This window comes from Anser anser (assembly GCF_964211835.1).
Source record: "Anser anser genome assembly, chromosome: 11".
Lineage (NCBI taxonomy): Eukaryota > Metazoa > Chordata > Aves > Anseriformes > Anatidae > Anser > Anser anser.
Genome location: NC_139732.1, coordinates 6,085,921 through 6,101,700, shown reverse-complemented (window position 1 = coordinate 6,101,700; position 15,780 = coordinate 6,085,921). Strand labels below are relative to the sequence as shown.

General features: G+C 46.2%; 1 protein-coding gene across 9 annotated transcripts in view; it reads left to right on the top strand.

Moving 5' to 3' along the window:
• ZNF423 (zinc finger protein 423) overlaps positions 1 to 15,780 on the top strand; it is a 214,690-nt gene that overhangs the window by 79,324 nt on the left and 119,586 nt on the right. Inside the window, exon 1 of one of the 9 annotated variants that reach the window (XM_083794812.1) lies at positions 1 to 3,165. This exon is cut by the window's left edge and continues 1,912 nt beyond it. The exons of 7 other annotated variants lie outside the window; for them this stretch is intronic. The gene's annotated coding sequence lies outside the window, so the exon portion shown is untranslated. Of the gene's footprint in view, positions 3,166 to 12,155; positions 12,295 to 15,780 lie in introns of those variants that run through there. One more of the 9 variants, XM_083794813.1, reaches the window with a different exon arrangement.

Sequence of the window (15,780 nt, the reverse complement as noted above, 5' to 3'; positions counted from 1 at the left end):
CTTTGTAACACTAATAGCTGACTAGCTAAGTGCCTGTTATTTCCTTGGCAGAAGATTTGATTGTGTTTTGGGCCGGATACTAAATCCAAAAACTATGTAAAAATGTCAATAGGTGAGTGCACATTGATTTCGGTTAGTCACAGTGATATTTGAGCCCCTTTGGGGGCTCTGTCTGGGGAAGTATTTTACAAGAAAGATAATATAACAGAAAATTACTGGAGCTGCACAGGTCTCTGGTGGATTTCTTAGGGGCCTGCTAAGTTTCTGTAGAATCAACAAATGCTTTATTAATCTAAATTTGCGGTTTTGTTCCTGCCTCTCTTCAGACGGTTCGGGCTCGCCGGAGGAGGCTCGGCGGGAGCGGGGCGGCCGGTGGCAGAGCCCATTCTGGCCGGGGCGGTGGGGAGGCCGGGGGCTGCACGGGCCCCCTCCTCGCCGGCCGAGGCCTGCGGCGGCAGATAACGCGGGGGACGGAGGGGGTCCCCGGCAGCTGCGCGGGGCCAGCGCTGACTGGGAGCTCCTGATAAGGGCCCCGCACGGGAGCCAGCCGCCAGCGCCGCACCGCCAGCACGCTGCAGGGCCACGGCGACTGGCGAAGAAAGTTAAACACAAGTGGTCCGGGGGCGGCGGGGAGGGCTGCGCTGGCAGATAATGGTAATTGATTGAATCACAGTCGCAGAGCAGCCTTGTTTTTCCTCGCAATTAATTTTTTTCTAATTTTCAGACCGAAGTATCCGAAGAGCTCAGGTTGCACCGAGCGCATGCTGCACTGAAAGATAATAAGCACATGCCCTCTTCAGCTTTTTGGGGGAAATTCAGGCCAAGAAAAGGCACAATTAAATAAAACGCACCCCCCTTAAAGTTACAAGCGTGTGGCTCCAAGCTCAGCAGAGCGTGCTTTTAAGGACAAGGAAAATCAATGGCTTTGTCAGCTTGCCGGGCTGTAGCTGGCTGGCTGCAGGGAATGAGAAGTCAATTTTGTCCACAAAGCCAGCGTACAGTGACACCAGAGAAGGGCATCGCCTGGGGACGTCAGCGCGCGGCAGATGCGTGCACTGGGCATTTCTTCAGCTCTTCTACCTCTCCTCTTTCCCTCGCAGCCTCCTACCCCCTACAACAAGATGTGTGTAGAGGATAAGAGAGATTCGTGCCGCTGGTATCTCATACCACTTCCTCTCCAGATTTATTTTCACCAGTTTAGATCCTTCTCACTCAGAGAAATCAGAATTTCTTTCTCTTTTTAAGGTGATCCCCCAATGTAGTGTTCAAGAGTAGCAGTATTTTGTGTACTTAAGGTAAATAAAACCTTTTATATTTTTTAGTCTTTGGAAATTGGATCCTCAAGCAGTAAAATCTTATGTCAGCACAGCATGTAGAGTGCAGGATACCTAATAACTAGTAAACCATTTAAAAAAGTCTTCTGCTTGATCAGACATGGTGCTTAACGTATAGTGCTGTATCCTGCCTAGCAGGTAATTAGTATTGAGGGGAAAAAGCCCCCCCTGTGGACCATGACACCATAGACCTAAACTGGCATTTTTTCACGTTAGATTTTTCTTTCTTCAGTGGAGGGCATTTCTTTGCCCATTTTAAAAATCATTCTCTAAGAAGTAACAGACTGTACAGAGGGTATTGTATATCTTAAATGAACCTTGCAAGCGCTAACAGTGTATTCTTCTTTTTCCCATGTAGGCACTGGGTAGGGTGGGCAGGCAAGCAGTGTTGTCATGCCAGAGGACTAGAAATCAAACGTGGGGTAGAAAAAAAGCCCCTAGCCTGTGAAATAAATATTACCAGGGATTACAACAATCCACTTTTGCTGTGATTTGTTGGTTCCCATTCTAGAGCAATGTATGTGTGGATGTGCTGGTGAAATGAAGGAGGCTTATTTAGGCAAGGCATTCTGATTTATTTTACCATGAAGGAGCTGGTGTTTTCACTGGTACTCATATTTTCCCAAGACTGGCAACAAAAGATTTCTTAGTGCGTGGGCTGAAGTTCATGGGATTTTTCTCAACTGCTGAAACAGTGGAGCATTTGCTAGCTGTTTGGGCAGGAGAAGGGTATCCTGAAGTCCTGAGCCTTTGGGCTGTGAAACACAGCTGATATCCTATTGAACAAACTATCAGGTCTCCTCTGCAGATAGAGCTGGTAATCTGCCTTGTCATGACCATTGGTTGTAAGAGGGGCAAGTCAGCTGTGAAGAAAAGACTTTCTTGAAGGCCATGTTAAAAAAACTTACGGCCTTATGCCAAGGCAGCCATTGCTGATCAGCTTTAGGTGGGGACTTGGCTGGGTCTAGAGGGTCCTTGTGTGGAAAGATTTTTTGATTTCTCCATGTAGTCTTGAGAGCCTACTGTGCTCCTGTTGCCAACCTCCCATCTTTGAAGTTCCATGTTCGAGTGTAATTAAACCCACGAATGTAACAAGACCACAGGCCTCTGTCTGGTCTATGTGGCCCTTGCAGTATGACTGGCAGAGTGACACTGGCCTTCTTTGCCTTAAAGACAAGTGCTAAACTGCCCCTGGGCAGTAAGATGTGTTACTAGAGCAGTGCTCGGGAGCACTCATTTCATCCTCCTCCAGTCTGTCCAAGTCTGGCCGGTGCTCTCAGTCTGTTGGCCTCAGAAGTGCTGACAGCGATGTGGAAAACAAGTTCCTTAGTGAAAAGCATTGCAAGAACGTTTGGATAGAGAAAAGCCAGTAAAATTCATGGAGGTAACGTGCACTACACACTGCCCGCCTGTCTTCGTGCTCCCCCGGGCTATGGTGCGTTGCTGGCAGCAGAGCCGTAGCCGTTGGCGCTGAGCGCCCACTGAGCTGCCAGCCCTGCCCAGTGGGGAGCTCAGGGCTTGTGAAAACAGTTTAAAAATGGTTCCTGTGCTGAATTTTGGGGTATAAGTCTGTAGGATGCTGAGAAATGGCAGCCACAGGGGGCTGGAGGCGCAGACCTCTTGTGAACAAACTCCAGAAATAAAAGGGGGCAGGTTTTAGCTTAAAATCACACTAGAAAGCCCCACACTGGAGGGCTAGCACAAGGCGCGGTGGTGACTGCCGGTGGTTTCCCTGCTGCCACCTCACACCAGAGCAGGCGCCGTGAGGCACCAGTCGCGCCTCAGCCTGCACGCAGCCACGCAGCGTGCCGGCGGGACAACCCACGCCGAGGTGGGAGCCACGCTGCCGACCCCCCTCGCCCTTCCGTGGGGCACAGGGGGGCCGCGGTGGCAGATGGGCAGTGTGGGGCTGTGGGGAAGGAGACGGTGGAGCCGGCGCCGTGAGGGAAGAGGCCATGAGGAGCGCGTAGCCCAGGCAGGCAGGGGGATGTGGCGGCTGTGGTGGGGAGCAGGAAGGCGAGCGAGCGGAGGGCATAAGGCAAGTCTGAGGGGGGATGGCTGTGGTAACGGCCAGGTTTGTCTGACCCGGGTAGCCAGCAGAGACCTGGGTGAGTGGCGTGAGGTGGTGGCTGGGGTACAGCAGGGCTGCTGCCTTGTGTCCCTGTCCCTGCTGCGTCCGCATGGCGCCATGCACCCTGCCTGGCCCTCTGGTTCTGCTCCCCCGAGCTCAGGCCTGCAGGTTTCACTCGAGTTCAGGAAGTTGCAGGCGGCATCTGCTCTCTGCTCGCGTTTTCCTTCTTCCTTCAAAGCAAGAGTAATCTTTGTTAACTAGACTGGAGATGGGGGGAATTACAGCGACGGACTTGTACCTCAGGCAGCCCGATTCCCCCTGTCCTGTGTCATCCCCCCCACCTCCCCTTAGGCTTCCCCTCCCGTGTCACCCCAGGGGACCCAGGCCCAATGTCACACTCGCTGCCTCCATGGGCTGGGTGTTGCAGAGGTGAGGGTTCCCCCTCCTGGTGCTCCTGCTGTGAAGTGGGGCTATGGGCTGCTGGCCCTGAGACCCCTGTAACAGGAACAAGCCCATAGGCCATCCCTGTAAAGGATTTTAAATAGGGGCATCAGTGTAAAGGGTTTTAAATACGGGCATCTCTGCTTTTGAGCTTCAAATAGAGCATCAGCTGATGAACAAAGTCTCAAAATTCCTTTAAAAAAGTGACTTTTATCTAGATTCCCATTTCTTTGCCTTTCCCAAAAAAGCTCAAAAGGCACGCTGTTTGTTAGGGTAGTAGATAAAGAAGGATTTCTCCCTTGAAACAGGAGGCTGTATGTTAAGATACCTTAAAGAAGAGGGTAGTTCGGTGGGAAACAAGCTTGTTTACTTGTTTTGCCAGATCCTGCCTTTTAAATGGACAGCAGGAGATAAGTAATGTACTAGGGTAAAAGCTGGGTGAATTCATGTAGCAGTGAAGGTAGGAGAGTAGTAATGGGTTAGAAGCTGCTTGGGAGGTGGCAATGAGTGAAGGGGAAATATCAACATGATAGGGAGCAGAAAAGGAAAAAATGGAGAGGTAAACAAAACACGGGCAAAATGATTTCTATCCCTCTGGTAGGGACTTGGGGAGATTTATCAGTGAAGCATCTCCTGCTTTTCCTGGGACGTTTCCTTTTCCCTGCTTTGTTACAAACCTATGTGGCCTCCCACGCCAGGTTTCCTTCCATTCCTGGGTGTGGGTTGTATCTGTTGGCAGACAAAACCATCATTAAGGTATTCAGTTGAATATTCTGAAATTAGGATTTGCGGTTGTTCTTGCCATATAATTCAGAGTCTCACTCAAGTCACAGCCAGAACATTACATCTGCCCCGGAGAATAAGGAGGAAATTCACCAGGTTATTTTAAGTTGGTGCTGTGGAAGCATGCAGGAATATGTCCAAGTTAAACTCAAAGGGAAAAGTTTGGATTGGTTGCAGATTTTATCAGATATATAGTTGCATTAGAGCCTCACATGAATCTTTAAAAATATTTTAGAATTGAAAAACATAATAAGTAGAATTCTTTATTCAAAAATATATCAATATGAATATGTGAATATCTTAAAGAAGTATATCAGTGTGAGAGGGCACGTTCAGTAAGGCATCGGTCTATTTACATTTGAGATAGCCATGTGTACATACACAATATATTCTGGCAGCATCTATAATTATTAAGAAGCATCAGAGTTATGCTTTTGTCTTTTAGTTGTATGGAAGTCTGCAGGAGAGTTGTTATTTCTTCTTGATCTTTTGATAACGTGAGGGCTGGGTTGAATCTGTCCTGACTGACTGAACAATAGTGTCTTTCTGAAAGATGTAATCTTACATCTCAATTTCCTAATCTTGGAATATGCATTCAGTTCACTCACCTGGGTCATCCTGTAATTTTGACAAAATGTCTTTTTTTTTTTTTTGTCTGGACCTTCATTATATTGGGAATTGCCTCTCAGTTGACTGCCAAGCATTCACCCTCACTTTCACCCTTAGTTTTAGATTCACAGAGCTGGTAGACAGACCAGTTGAAAAGGAACGTGAATGACTTCAGGGAGAGACAGACTTATATGCTCTGACCATGGAGATGATGCAAAAGTAGAGGAGGAGATGGGAAGAGGATTAGCATGGTCTTGAAATCTTGAAAGGGAGGCTGAAGGATTGAATGGCAGAGGAAGGTTAGAATAACAGAATTAGAGATAGGAAGGACAGAGGATGTGAGATGGGGTGATAACTGTCAAGAGGAAGATCAGAAATGGCAAATCAGTGTGGGGAGGGAAGAAGGGGAAAAGGCTGGTAAAGGTAGAGTGGGTCCAGAGTCGGCAACTAAGAAGTGAAACACAAAGGCTAAGGTTTTTGACTCAAGAGAAGAAATGAGTAAAATGGAATGAGTAACTTCAGCAGAGGATAATATCACCCACACTTACAAAATCAGAAGCTTAGTCGAAGGAAGAAATACATTTTATTTTTCTGTGCTTTTGGCTAGGCAACTCTGTCAACCACTGAGCACTGCTCTGCTTTGTTTTCCAAAATTGACTGCTGCCTCATTACCTCCCTGAGGCACTGTTGTAGGAATGGACTTGGGGAACAAACATCTCACTTCTGGAGAGCATGATGTGGTAGTATCTTCTCTGCCCAGTGACAAACGGGCTTCCAGGAGCGAGTCTGCTACAGTAATTTTACTTATAAAGTATCATCCAAAATAAAGAATACATTGATATACCCTGTGACTTTATGGTGGTAGCATCAAAGTAATTTTGAGGAACAGTTTATGGAGAGGTGAACTCCATATATCCCTTCCAGAGTAAATTGTTCTGTGACTGTATGATACTTCTCAAAAAAAAAAAAAAAATCTGTAGCAGAATGGGAAGTTTGAATTTTGCTTCTGGTGCAGTTTGAAGGGCCTTAATGAGCAGTACTCTGTTCTTAGAAGGTTAAAGGAGAATTAACCAGGTGATTGACTTCCACAATCAAAATCAGGACTCCGCAATCCCAATAGCAAATGTTGCTTGAGTTCCCTGGGATAAATAACTAGATTAGCTTTACAAGACACCCTTCTCTTGAGTTGGAGTTGGAGACTACTTCAGGACTTCCCTCCCTTTGCAGCAATACCCCTGGGTTTCCCGAAAGTGAGACAGGAAAAGGCACACATGCTCCCAGTGACGGCAGCTTGAGCTCATTAGTTGTGATTTTTAGATAGGCTGGCACTGTCTCAACAGCCTTCTTTCACAGTTATGGCCTTTCCAGATTACTTATCTAAGGGAGAAGCATACTTTCCGTTCGTGCTTAGCCTTCTTCAGTTATGGATGTCATTGAGCTTGGAGCCCCCACAAAGCCCATCACTGCTTGGGCAGCTCCTTGAATGTACTGTCAAAGTTGCAAAGGAAAGACACAAAGCAGAGGTAACTCTTCCATGCAGATCTTTACTTCTGCCAAATAAGTTCCTAACGTCTTTTGAACAAGCGCATCAGAAATATCTGAACTATTAGAAAATTATTTCCAGCCATGAATGAGCATGTAGGTATTTTTCTGATGAGATAAAAAAATCTGAGTCTTATTCTGCACCATCCTTATTAGTTTGCTCTTCATTTAATTTATTCTCATTGATTCATCTTGGAGTGTTTTGGAAGATTGCTCAGCATCTATCTATGTGTTTCATGGGACAGTCTATGGAAAGGACAGAACATTTGCTGAGGAGCCTTTACTGCTGACTGCATTTCCCCCAGTATAATTCCCTGTTCAGTGCTGAGGCTTTGAGTGAGCTGGTTGAGCTTCCTTTTGAACCCATCATGGATTTTTCTTTGTATTTTATTTCCTTTAAAGTTTATTTCCTTCCTTATGGTGGCCACCTTTTGCCAAACGAGTAAGGCACTCCAGTTCTTCCTGGCTTTTGCCCCATCCCAAAAAGATGGTGGTGGCTGTATGACTGAATTGCAAATTTTCCCCAGAGTGATCTCTGATTTCTTTTCAATCAGTTCATTTAATTGACCGTGTTTATTTCCCTAGCCCTTGTGGCTCCCTGAGTGTAGCTGTTCGTCAGAAGCTGGATGTTAAGCATCCTTTTCATGTTTTACCTGGAGACTTTCTTAAACCATCTCATCTGTTCTTAGCATTTGGGGCTAAGCCCAAAAGGGAAACTCTCTCAATCAAAAGGCTATCTAAATGGATAATGCGATACTTTGAGACCTGTTACAAGGAGGCAAATGTCCCAGTCCCACTGCTCCCATGTTTGTCCCACCAGAGCAATGGCAGCTTTGAAGGCTTGCTTGGGCAAGGTTCCCAACGCGGATGCTTGCAAGACAGCTAACTGGAACTCGGTACGCTCAGTACCTAGCATACTGCTTAGATGTAGAGCCTAGGCAGGATGCCCACTTAGGAAAGCAGCTTTGTAGTCTATATTTGCTTAATTTAGTCCTCAGCTGTCCTCCTGAGAATGGCTGTTCACTGCATGTTAGTGCCCAAGAGCAGGAAACGGTGGAGGCAACTTTCAAGAGAAAGAAGATGAAGCAACTTGGCACTCGTTGCAGTTTGGAGGCTAAATTGCCTCTTAAAGCATCACCCTTACTGCTTGTCTAAGGGGTTTCCAAGATGAAAATAGGATGGGGAGAAGGATGCCTTTGTGTCCTGTGTTCCCCTTTCCTAGATAGATGTTGTCTTGGTGACATTAGTTGCCTTCTTTAAAGTCTATAAAATTCTGTTTGAATGCTTTTCATGCTCTAGTTTGGCATACAGCATAAATCCAAGCAAACTGACCTGAGACAGGAATACATTTTCCTCTTCAGTGACTTCTGTCTGCAGCCACTGCTGGTATCTATATTAGTAAACACACTTTCTTGGGAACATCCTGGCTCTATTCTTTTCCAAGATCTTTGTAAAAGTGATAATGCACCATTATTTCCTAGAAAGACTGGTCAGCTTCTTACACAGGAATTTCTAAATCATTGTCCTATTTTTTCCCAGTACTGCTTTTTTATTGCGTCTTATAAAAACAAACATAAGTCAAGAGTAATTAGAGAGAAACGCACTGCATTTCAAACGCAAATAGAAGGAAATAAATGCTGCGATGCGCCACTCCAATCAGTGGTCAAATACCTAAATTTCAATTTTGATGGCTGAGTTAAATAAAAGGGATCCTTTTAAATAGCAGGCCCTTAATTATTTATGAAAGGTAAACCTGAACGTTTGACTTCATTGCAATAATACAGCTAGTTTAATTTTTTATTATTTTTCAGCTTGCAGCCAGCGTGCTGGAGTAAGTTATTTGCAGTGTGTTTTTAAAGTCCATATTGAAATATTAGCCACAACTGTCTGCTGTGTATAAAAAGGGGGGGGGGATATGTTTGAAGTTTAATCATGCTTCTACTTACGCTCAGTCCCAGAGCAATCCTTTTTTCTGCTGCTGAGCTCAAACAGCTAGTAGCCAGGTTTGATCTGCTGCCCCACGGAGCAGTGCCCTATGTGAATTTGAAGTTTTCTCAACCCGGGAGGCCTGCAGATAAAGACTAGCCTCAGGTAGCCAGCTCTCTCCTTCCCAAAGCAGCTCCCGGGGCGCTGCCTGGAGCAGTCCTCCTGAAATTGTTTCAGGCAATTGCTATAGACTATCTCCACTACTGCCCCTCTTACCCCTCCTTCCCTCTCCTCCTCCTGGCATAAGGGAGGAGTTTTGGAGTCCAGGAGTCCTATTTGACTGTAATAAAATGAAAAAATAAAAAGCAGAGCAGTTTGTAGGGAACTGGCACAGACTGTGGAAACAGGAGCCACAGCAAGACAAAACCCAGTGGCCTTCAAAACTTTTTTCCCTTCTTTTTCACCGCATGACTTGGAGGATGTGGACAGTAATTAAAGGACCCCCTAGCTCCTCATTTTCTGTGCCTGCTCCTTTGATCTGGTTCGTGTCGGGTAGCTATTTTCATTGTTCCTGTCTTTTCTTTTATTCTCACCCAGCCCCTTTGATGTGAGCAATGATGATCTTTAATTCCAAAATAGGAGATGGGCAGGATAGCAGTACTGGCCTTACATAATGCATCTTTCACATCTTATTTTTAAACTTGAGCATAATAGGTGTAAGTTGGAGCGCGGGGAGCGTTAACCCTTTACGAGCAGAGGAGCTGCTGAGGAGGTTAAGAGCCTAGCCCTTGTGGTAGCGTCAGGCAGGTTAATCTTCTGCAGATGCCTACAGATGCGGTCGTGAAAAAGATGATCATTATTATTTTTGTTCAAATATGATGGATCTCTAACTATAATCTGGAGGGAGTTTGTCCTAATTGTTCCCATGTGGGAAAAATGTGCTGAGAAAGAACAGTAAAGCTAATGCAGTTATTCTGACTGGCTTCACTCGGCAGCACAGTGGGAGCGAGGCACACTGTTTATTACTGTATGTTAATAAACTATAAGGGACAAGCTGCGGGTGGCGGCTTACAAACAGTTAGCTCAGGTAGGGTAGATAGCAGCGTGGAGGTTACCAGTAACGTCAGCAGGCGGGAAGGGCTGGAGGTTCTTGTTGTCGTCTTGAAATCCCACAAGTCCATCACGTCGCCGTGCACGGCGTGTTCAGCCGCGGGTGTGCCAATAGTGCCCGTGCCCGAGCGGGTGGCACACGCGGCACCCTGCCCTGCGGCACCGGGGGGGTGCGCGGCCGGGGGGCACACGGAGCACCCCCGTGCAGCGACCCCCGCGCCGTGCTCACCCCCGCGGGGGCCACGCTGGCGTGCCGCCAGGCGGTGCGGCCCCCCCGGGGGAGGCAGGTGGTGGTGGCGGAGCCCCTCCGCCGGGGGTCCCGGGGGGCTGCCCCGGGGAGGCGCCGCATTAGCGCGCTCCCCATCTGCCCCGGCGGCGCCTGCTCCCCGCGGGCCCCGCCGACAATGGCTCCTGCTGCCCGCGCCCGCCGCCTGCGGCCCGCTGACATTTCCACGGCTCGCTCCTCGCAGCGCCGTTCGCCCGGGGAATCCGCCTGTGGTTGTAAGCGCGTAGCCCTGAATTTTCCAAACTTCACGGCTCCAGGCGCCCGCATCCAGTTTCACTCGAAATGCCACGAAGGGAGGGCTGAGCTTTTCGCGGTGCCTTTTTATTTTTTATTTTTTTGCAGGATTCGTGACTCTGGAAATTCAGAAAATTAGATGTCTCCTGCTCAGCCACCTAAACATTACTGTTTGAACATTTTGTTAGGTTTTTCCATGTTGAGAAGCAGATCTAAATGGACAGCAATTAACACCCCCCTGCCCCCCTCCCCCCCCCAGCATATTGCCTCAGTTTTCCTGGGAAAATTAACTTGCAGCAAAATACAGCAAATTGTCAATAAGACATAACAAAGAAGCGATGAGGACTGCGAAGGTTAAGTGTAGCAATGGAAAGCGGATAATACGCAGCTTGATATGTCTGATCATGGCTTAGTTTAGTATCTGCCTTTTTATTTTCATTCATAAAATATGCAATGCACAAGCACCTCCATGAGTGAAACAATGTTGTAGGTCGATTTGTACCCTCATGACACCAGCACTTTTAGGAACATAAAATGCACAATATGTTTGTGTGTTTCTTAAAATAACAGCTGCTTATTAGATATCTTTCAGGGAGATTCTTACTCTGTGTTACAGTCCTGCATCAGGAAAGTACTTCAGCAGATGCCTAACTTCGGCACGTGACTAGACACGTAGGCTTTGCAGCCTGTGCTTGCTTAATGCCGGGCACATGCTTAAATACTTTGCTGAATTGGGGCCAAGGCAGATGTAGTGAATACCTATATAATTAACTTTGCTAAATGGCTTACAATATGCCACTTGTTTCTATGTGCTTTTAGATTTCCCACTTGATTATCATTTGGGCTGAACTTCTGGGTGTTTGTCCTTGTCTGTGGATCTTTCTTTTTTCCTTTTAATTCAAACAATTCCCTCAGAATTTTTCTGCGCTAGGAGTGAAGTAAGAAAAATCTCTTCTAGTTCTTCCAGTACAGTCCATCTTTAGTACCAGCAGTTTTGTAGCTGTGGTGATCCATGGAAATGCAGGAAGGAAGGGTTGTAGAAATAATATTTTACTGGAGCAGCTTCTAGAGTTGGAAAAAGTAGACACGCTTCTAAGACCTGGCAAAGGGACGTGGAACCTGAAATCTTGTCCACTTTTTCCAACGATATCAGCTAATCTAATAATAACAGCTTCTAGGGTGATGTAATTTCTTTTTTTAGACAGGGCAAAACAAACACTGAAATTGGAAAGGGGAAAGTTGGCACTAACACATTCCTCAATGTGTACTGGAGTCTTTTCTTGAGTTGGAAAGGAAAGGAAAAATTACTCTTTCTAAAACAACCCTGTTTTAAGGGCTCGAGCACGCCCAGATAGCCTCTAGTTAGGTTTCAGCAGCCTAATGAAGCCTGCCTTTTTTGTGATTTCCCTGCACATACTCCCTGCCTGCCTTGATTGGCAGCTGGGTAGCAGACCTCTGCAGCTGTGACAATTTGCCTGAGGGAGACTGTAAGTGTCTCATTGAAACTTGCATTGTAAAATCCTCCAAAATGCCTCCCATAATATTAGGCACAGGAGAAAAACACAGGTGTGAAAAACTTTCACAGATCCCACGAGTTCAATGTCTCTTGGCAGCTTTGGTGGATTCGGTGTTATTATATAAATTTAAAACTTACATTTACGAAAAAGAATTTGTTCCGTCTTCTGTCACAAGGAGCAGGGGGGAAACCCGTCGGTGCTCGCCTTCGCGAGGATGATGAGGGCGGGCCGCCCGCGGGGGCAGCTTGCCCACCTGCCCTGAGCCCATGGCAGGCCCAGCAGCGAGGACACGGGTGTCCCCGTGCCGAGGCGTTTCCCCGTCAGAGCACCGCTCTAGGAGCGCATACTTCCCGAGCGAAGGCACAGCCTCGTGCCCTCCAAAAACGAGCGTTCGGTGATCGCTTCGGCTTCCACTGAAGGAGGAATTGGAAAATCTAAGTGGTACGTCAGTGAAATCAACCTTCCTCTGTGTATGTAAGATTTTATAGCTTTCTCCTCTTCCTCTGGTTAAGTAGCTTAATATACTGCTCGTTAGCACAGCACATATTTGATAGATAGCGTTGCCAGCAGTGCTATGAGACGAGTCGCGGCTTCTGAATGCCTGATGTGTTTGCTGGTTTGTTTGCTGCTAACTGCGTGCCTGCATGCTACAGCCACTTCGTTTCTTACGTCTGCCATAAATGAAGCTCGAGATGACTGCAGCCTTCAGATGTAGCGCTTTAACAGTCTCAACACAATATTCAGCAATGAAAGTTTTGAGGAAATGCGAGCAGCTAAATTTAGACTGAAGAAATGTGCCTGATTTGAGTGACCTGTGGAGATGCTGATACGTGGAAGTTTCCCCATGAGCCAGCCAGGCTTTATTTGTTGCTTAAAGGGAGGAGATTTTAGTTAAGTTGGAACATTTGATTTGCTTGCTTGAATTGGTTTTGATTAGTGACTGAGTGCAAGGTTAAGCTATAATAACATATCCGTTGTAATAAAATCATGTTGGTGAGTGATACATGCAGCTAAAAAGATTTAGATAAACTAGTCTGTTCAACAAATATCATTTGGAAATGCTTTGGAAATAAACACGTTAAATAGATAAGAATTAAAGGCACGTTTAGATTTTTTTTAACTCTTTCTGGGGCTAAGATTTTTGTCGTGAGACTGGCTCTTTCTGACAAGCTGGGCTAACCAGGCAACGTGGCTGAAACCCTGATAAAAGAGAAACTGTTTTGAATTTAGTAACGAAAAAAGCATTAATGCATCACTGAATTTCTGTTGCGGTAAACTTGTGCCAGACCCAGTGACTAGTTAGAGTTGAAAATAACAAGCCTTGTCAAATTCTAAATCAAAATGATTTTCCAAAGTTTCTTGAGACTCTTTGTACGCGTTGCCTTCCCTCCTGAACTACGCTCTTTCGTCAGCTCAAAGATCGATAGCGCTGCTGTAATACGCAGATTTTGTGACTTGATAGTTGCAGTAGGGCTGTGGCTGTTTCAGTTCCAGATTTTTATGGCAGCTTTCTGCTCTCAGTGCTTTCTGCAGACTGTCCTCCGACGGACCACGAAACCTGTGCTGATGTATAGTGATTTAATGTACTGTAAACTACACAAGAGGGCTCAGTTTCATGGATGTGTAAAGCTTTTGTATAAATCGTTTTAGTGGTGTCAATTGAGAAGCTGAACTCCAAGTTCAATTGAACGTTAGTGATAGCAGCTGAAAGCTGAACTTGAATTACTCGCTTATCAAGGCTGTCTCATTTTGTAGTAACATTTTAAACAAACTTTGCTGAGCAGTTCAGTATTATGTGGTATTATGGATTGGATTTCACGGATGGGGAAACCGAGGCATGAAGCTATTGAACTCCTTCCCTCCAGGCAGGCAGGAGAGCATCGGCAGGATGCAGAGCCTGCTCCTAGTGCTGCTTGTGTGCTGCAGATGGGTGGTGCTGCCTCCTTATCTCGTGGGAGGGTGCCATTTGTCAAAGGGAGGGTGGCTTGCTTTTTTTATTGGGGGAAAGAAACTGATGTAAATGGCAAAGCTGGGGAAAAGCTGTTGTTTTCTCTCGTACGGCTATGGTGGCAGCGAGTGTGTTGTCATGTTCCTCTACTTACCAAATAAATAAATAAAACTGCAAAGGAAATGGTAGTTTTGAAAAAAGCTGGAGCCTAGAGCATCTGTTTTGTACTGTATTTTTTTTTAAGTGATCTCTTCCTATAATTTACATCAAAAAACGTTAAATGACAGAATTTGGCAGAATCGGATATCTACAGTAGAGCTTAATGGTCATGTAGCAGGGAATAAATAAAGCCCCTCAAGCCCACTTAGCTCTTGCACATGCACGTGAGCAGGGGCGGGGGGAAGGAGTGTTGTGTTTTTCTTGGAAAAGGACCTTTTCAGTTTCTCCTAATCTGGCACCTGGAGGTCCAGCTGTGCTAGCTTGAGGCTGTGTGCAGTCTCATGCACGGGCAAGATGATGGACAGATCGCTGTACAAGTCAAAGCGTTTTATATCTCTACAGGCAATATATATAGCTATATTTGTGAATAGTGGCAGTGGAAAATGGGAGGTGGAATAACTCTTCAGACAGTGATTTGCCAGTAGTGCTACAGTCTGGACTGGTTTCTGTTGCGATTCGCTGAGGACCGGCAGCGTGTGGATTTTCCTGCTTTGCTCGCTAGTGCTACAGCAGCCACGGAGCTGTTGCGACTGCCATCACTGCTTCCCGTCTCCATGAACTGACTGTAAATTATTTTCCCTGGGTTGGAGCTCTGCACATGGCCTGGCAATGTGTCATCCTGGTTACGTGTGGCGTGGTCCTCCGCTGATTTATACCGGTTCTACTTCAGTGTGTTTCCATTGGCTTAATTCGATGGCAGTATTCCTAATTTACTTGGGTATGAGTAAGAGTATCGGGTTCATTACTTCTAACAGTTTAGTTCTCTTGATTTATTTTTGTTCTTCAGTCACACAAATGCCAAGGTTAATTTGCTCTTAAACACTTGATTTCCTAGGACATAAAAGTGACTCCATATTTAAAGAAGAAAATAGAGAAAGGTTTTATTCTGCAGAGTGGTCTGGGTTGGGGGGTGGTGGGGCTTGTTTGTTTTAGCCACAGAGCTATGAAACCGCAGAGGTAACATTCAGGAACACTGGAAAATTGTGCAGCTCCGTTTTGCACTCCCTGTTAATCGTGGACCTTGTGGATTCCCCGGCAGTGGATCAGGAGCTGGTATGGGGTGGCACTTCCTTGGCCCAGAGTGTTTGCAGTGCCTTTAATAACAAGTGATTTTCACAGAGAACTTCTCACAGCACAGGAGAACTGAGCTATATACTGTGTTTTAACAAAGATACCATTTCTCCACAGTGCACATTAGTCAGTGAGTTAAACAAGCATCAACATTAAAACAGACATTATCCCCTGCAGTGTATTTTCTTAGTGCTTTGTCCATTACAGCTTTCAAATGATGAGGCTTCTAGTCCTTCCCTTTAGAAAGCACTCTTTCTAACGTTTATCATGGATGTCTTCCTGGTGTCTAGCATAAAATTTTGTTTTCTGATCTGCTCCTGCCCTTCCTGGCTTGCTCAGCGGGATGCGGTGATGTTGCTTACAGTATGCGAACCCCTCGTAAGCAGTTCCTACACCCTCCTTAGCTCCTCTGTAACAACGATACATATAATTAGACCTTTTAACCTTTCCTCATAAATCAGTGCATCCAGCCCATTAATCACTTCTGTTGCCCTCTTCTGAATTCTTTGCAATTTGTCATCGTTCTGTGTCTCCGGACAGCTCGGTGGCCGAGGCCCAGCGTGGAGTTTCAGCAGAAGCCGCCTGCGCCCGCGGGCAGGGGCTGCGTGTTTTGTCCGGCTTTCCCTTATTCCCAGTCAGAATCCATCTCCAGCCCACTCTGCACAGCCACGTCTTTAAAACATTCATGG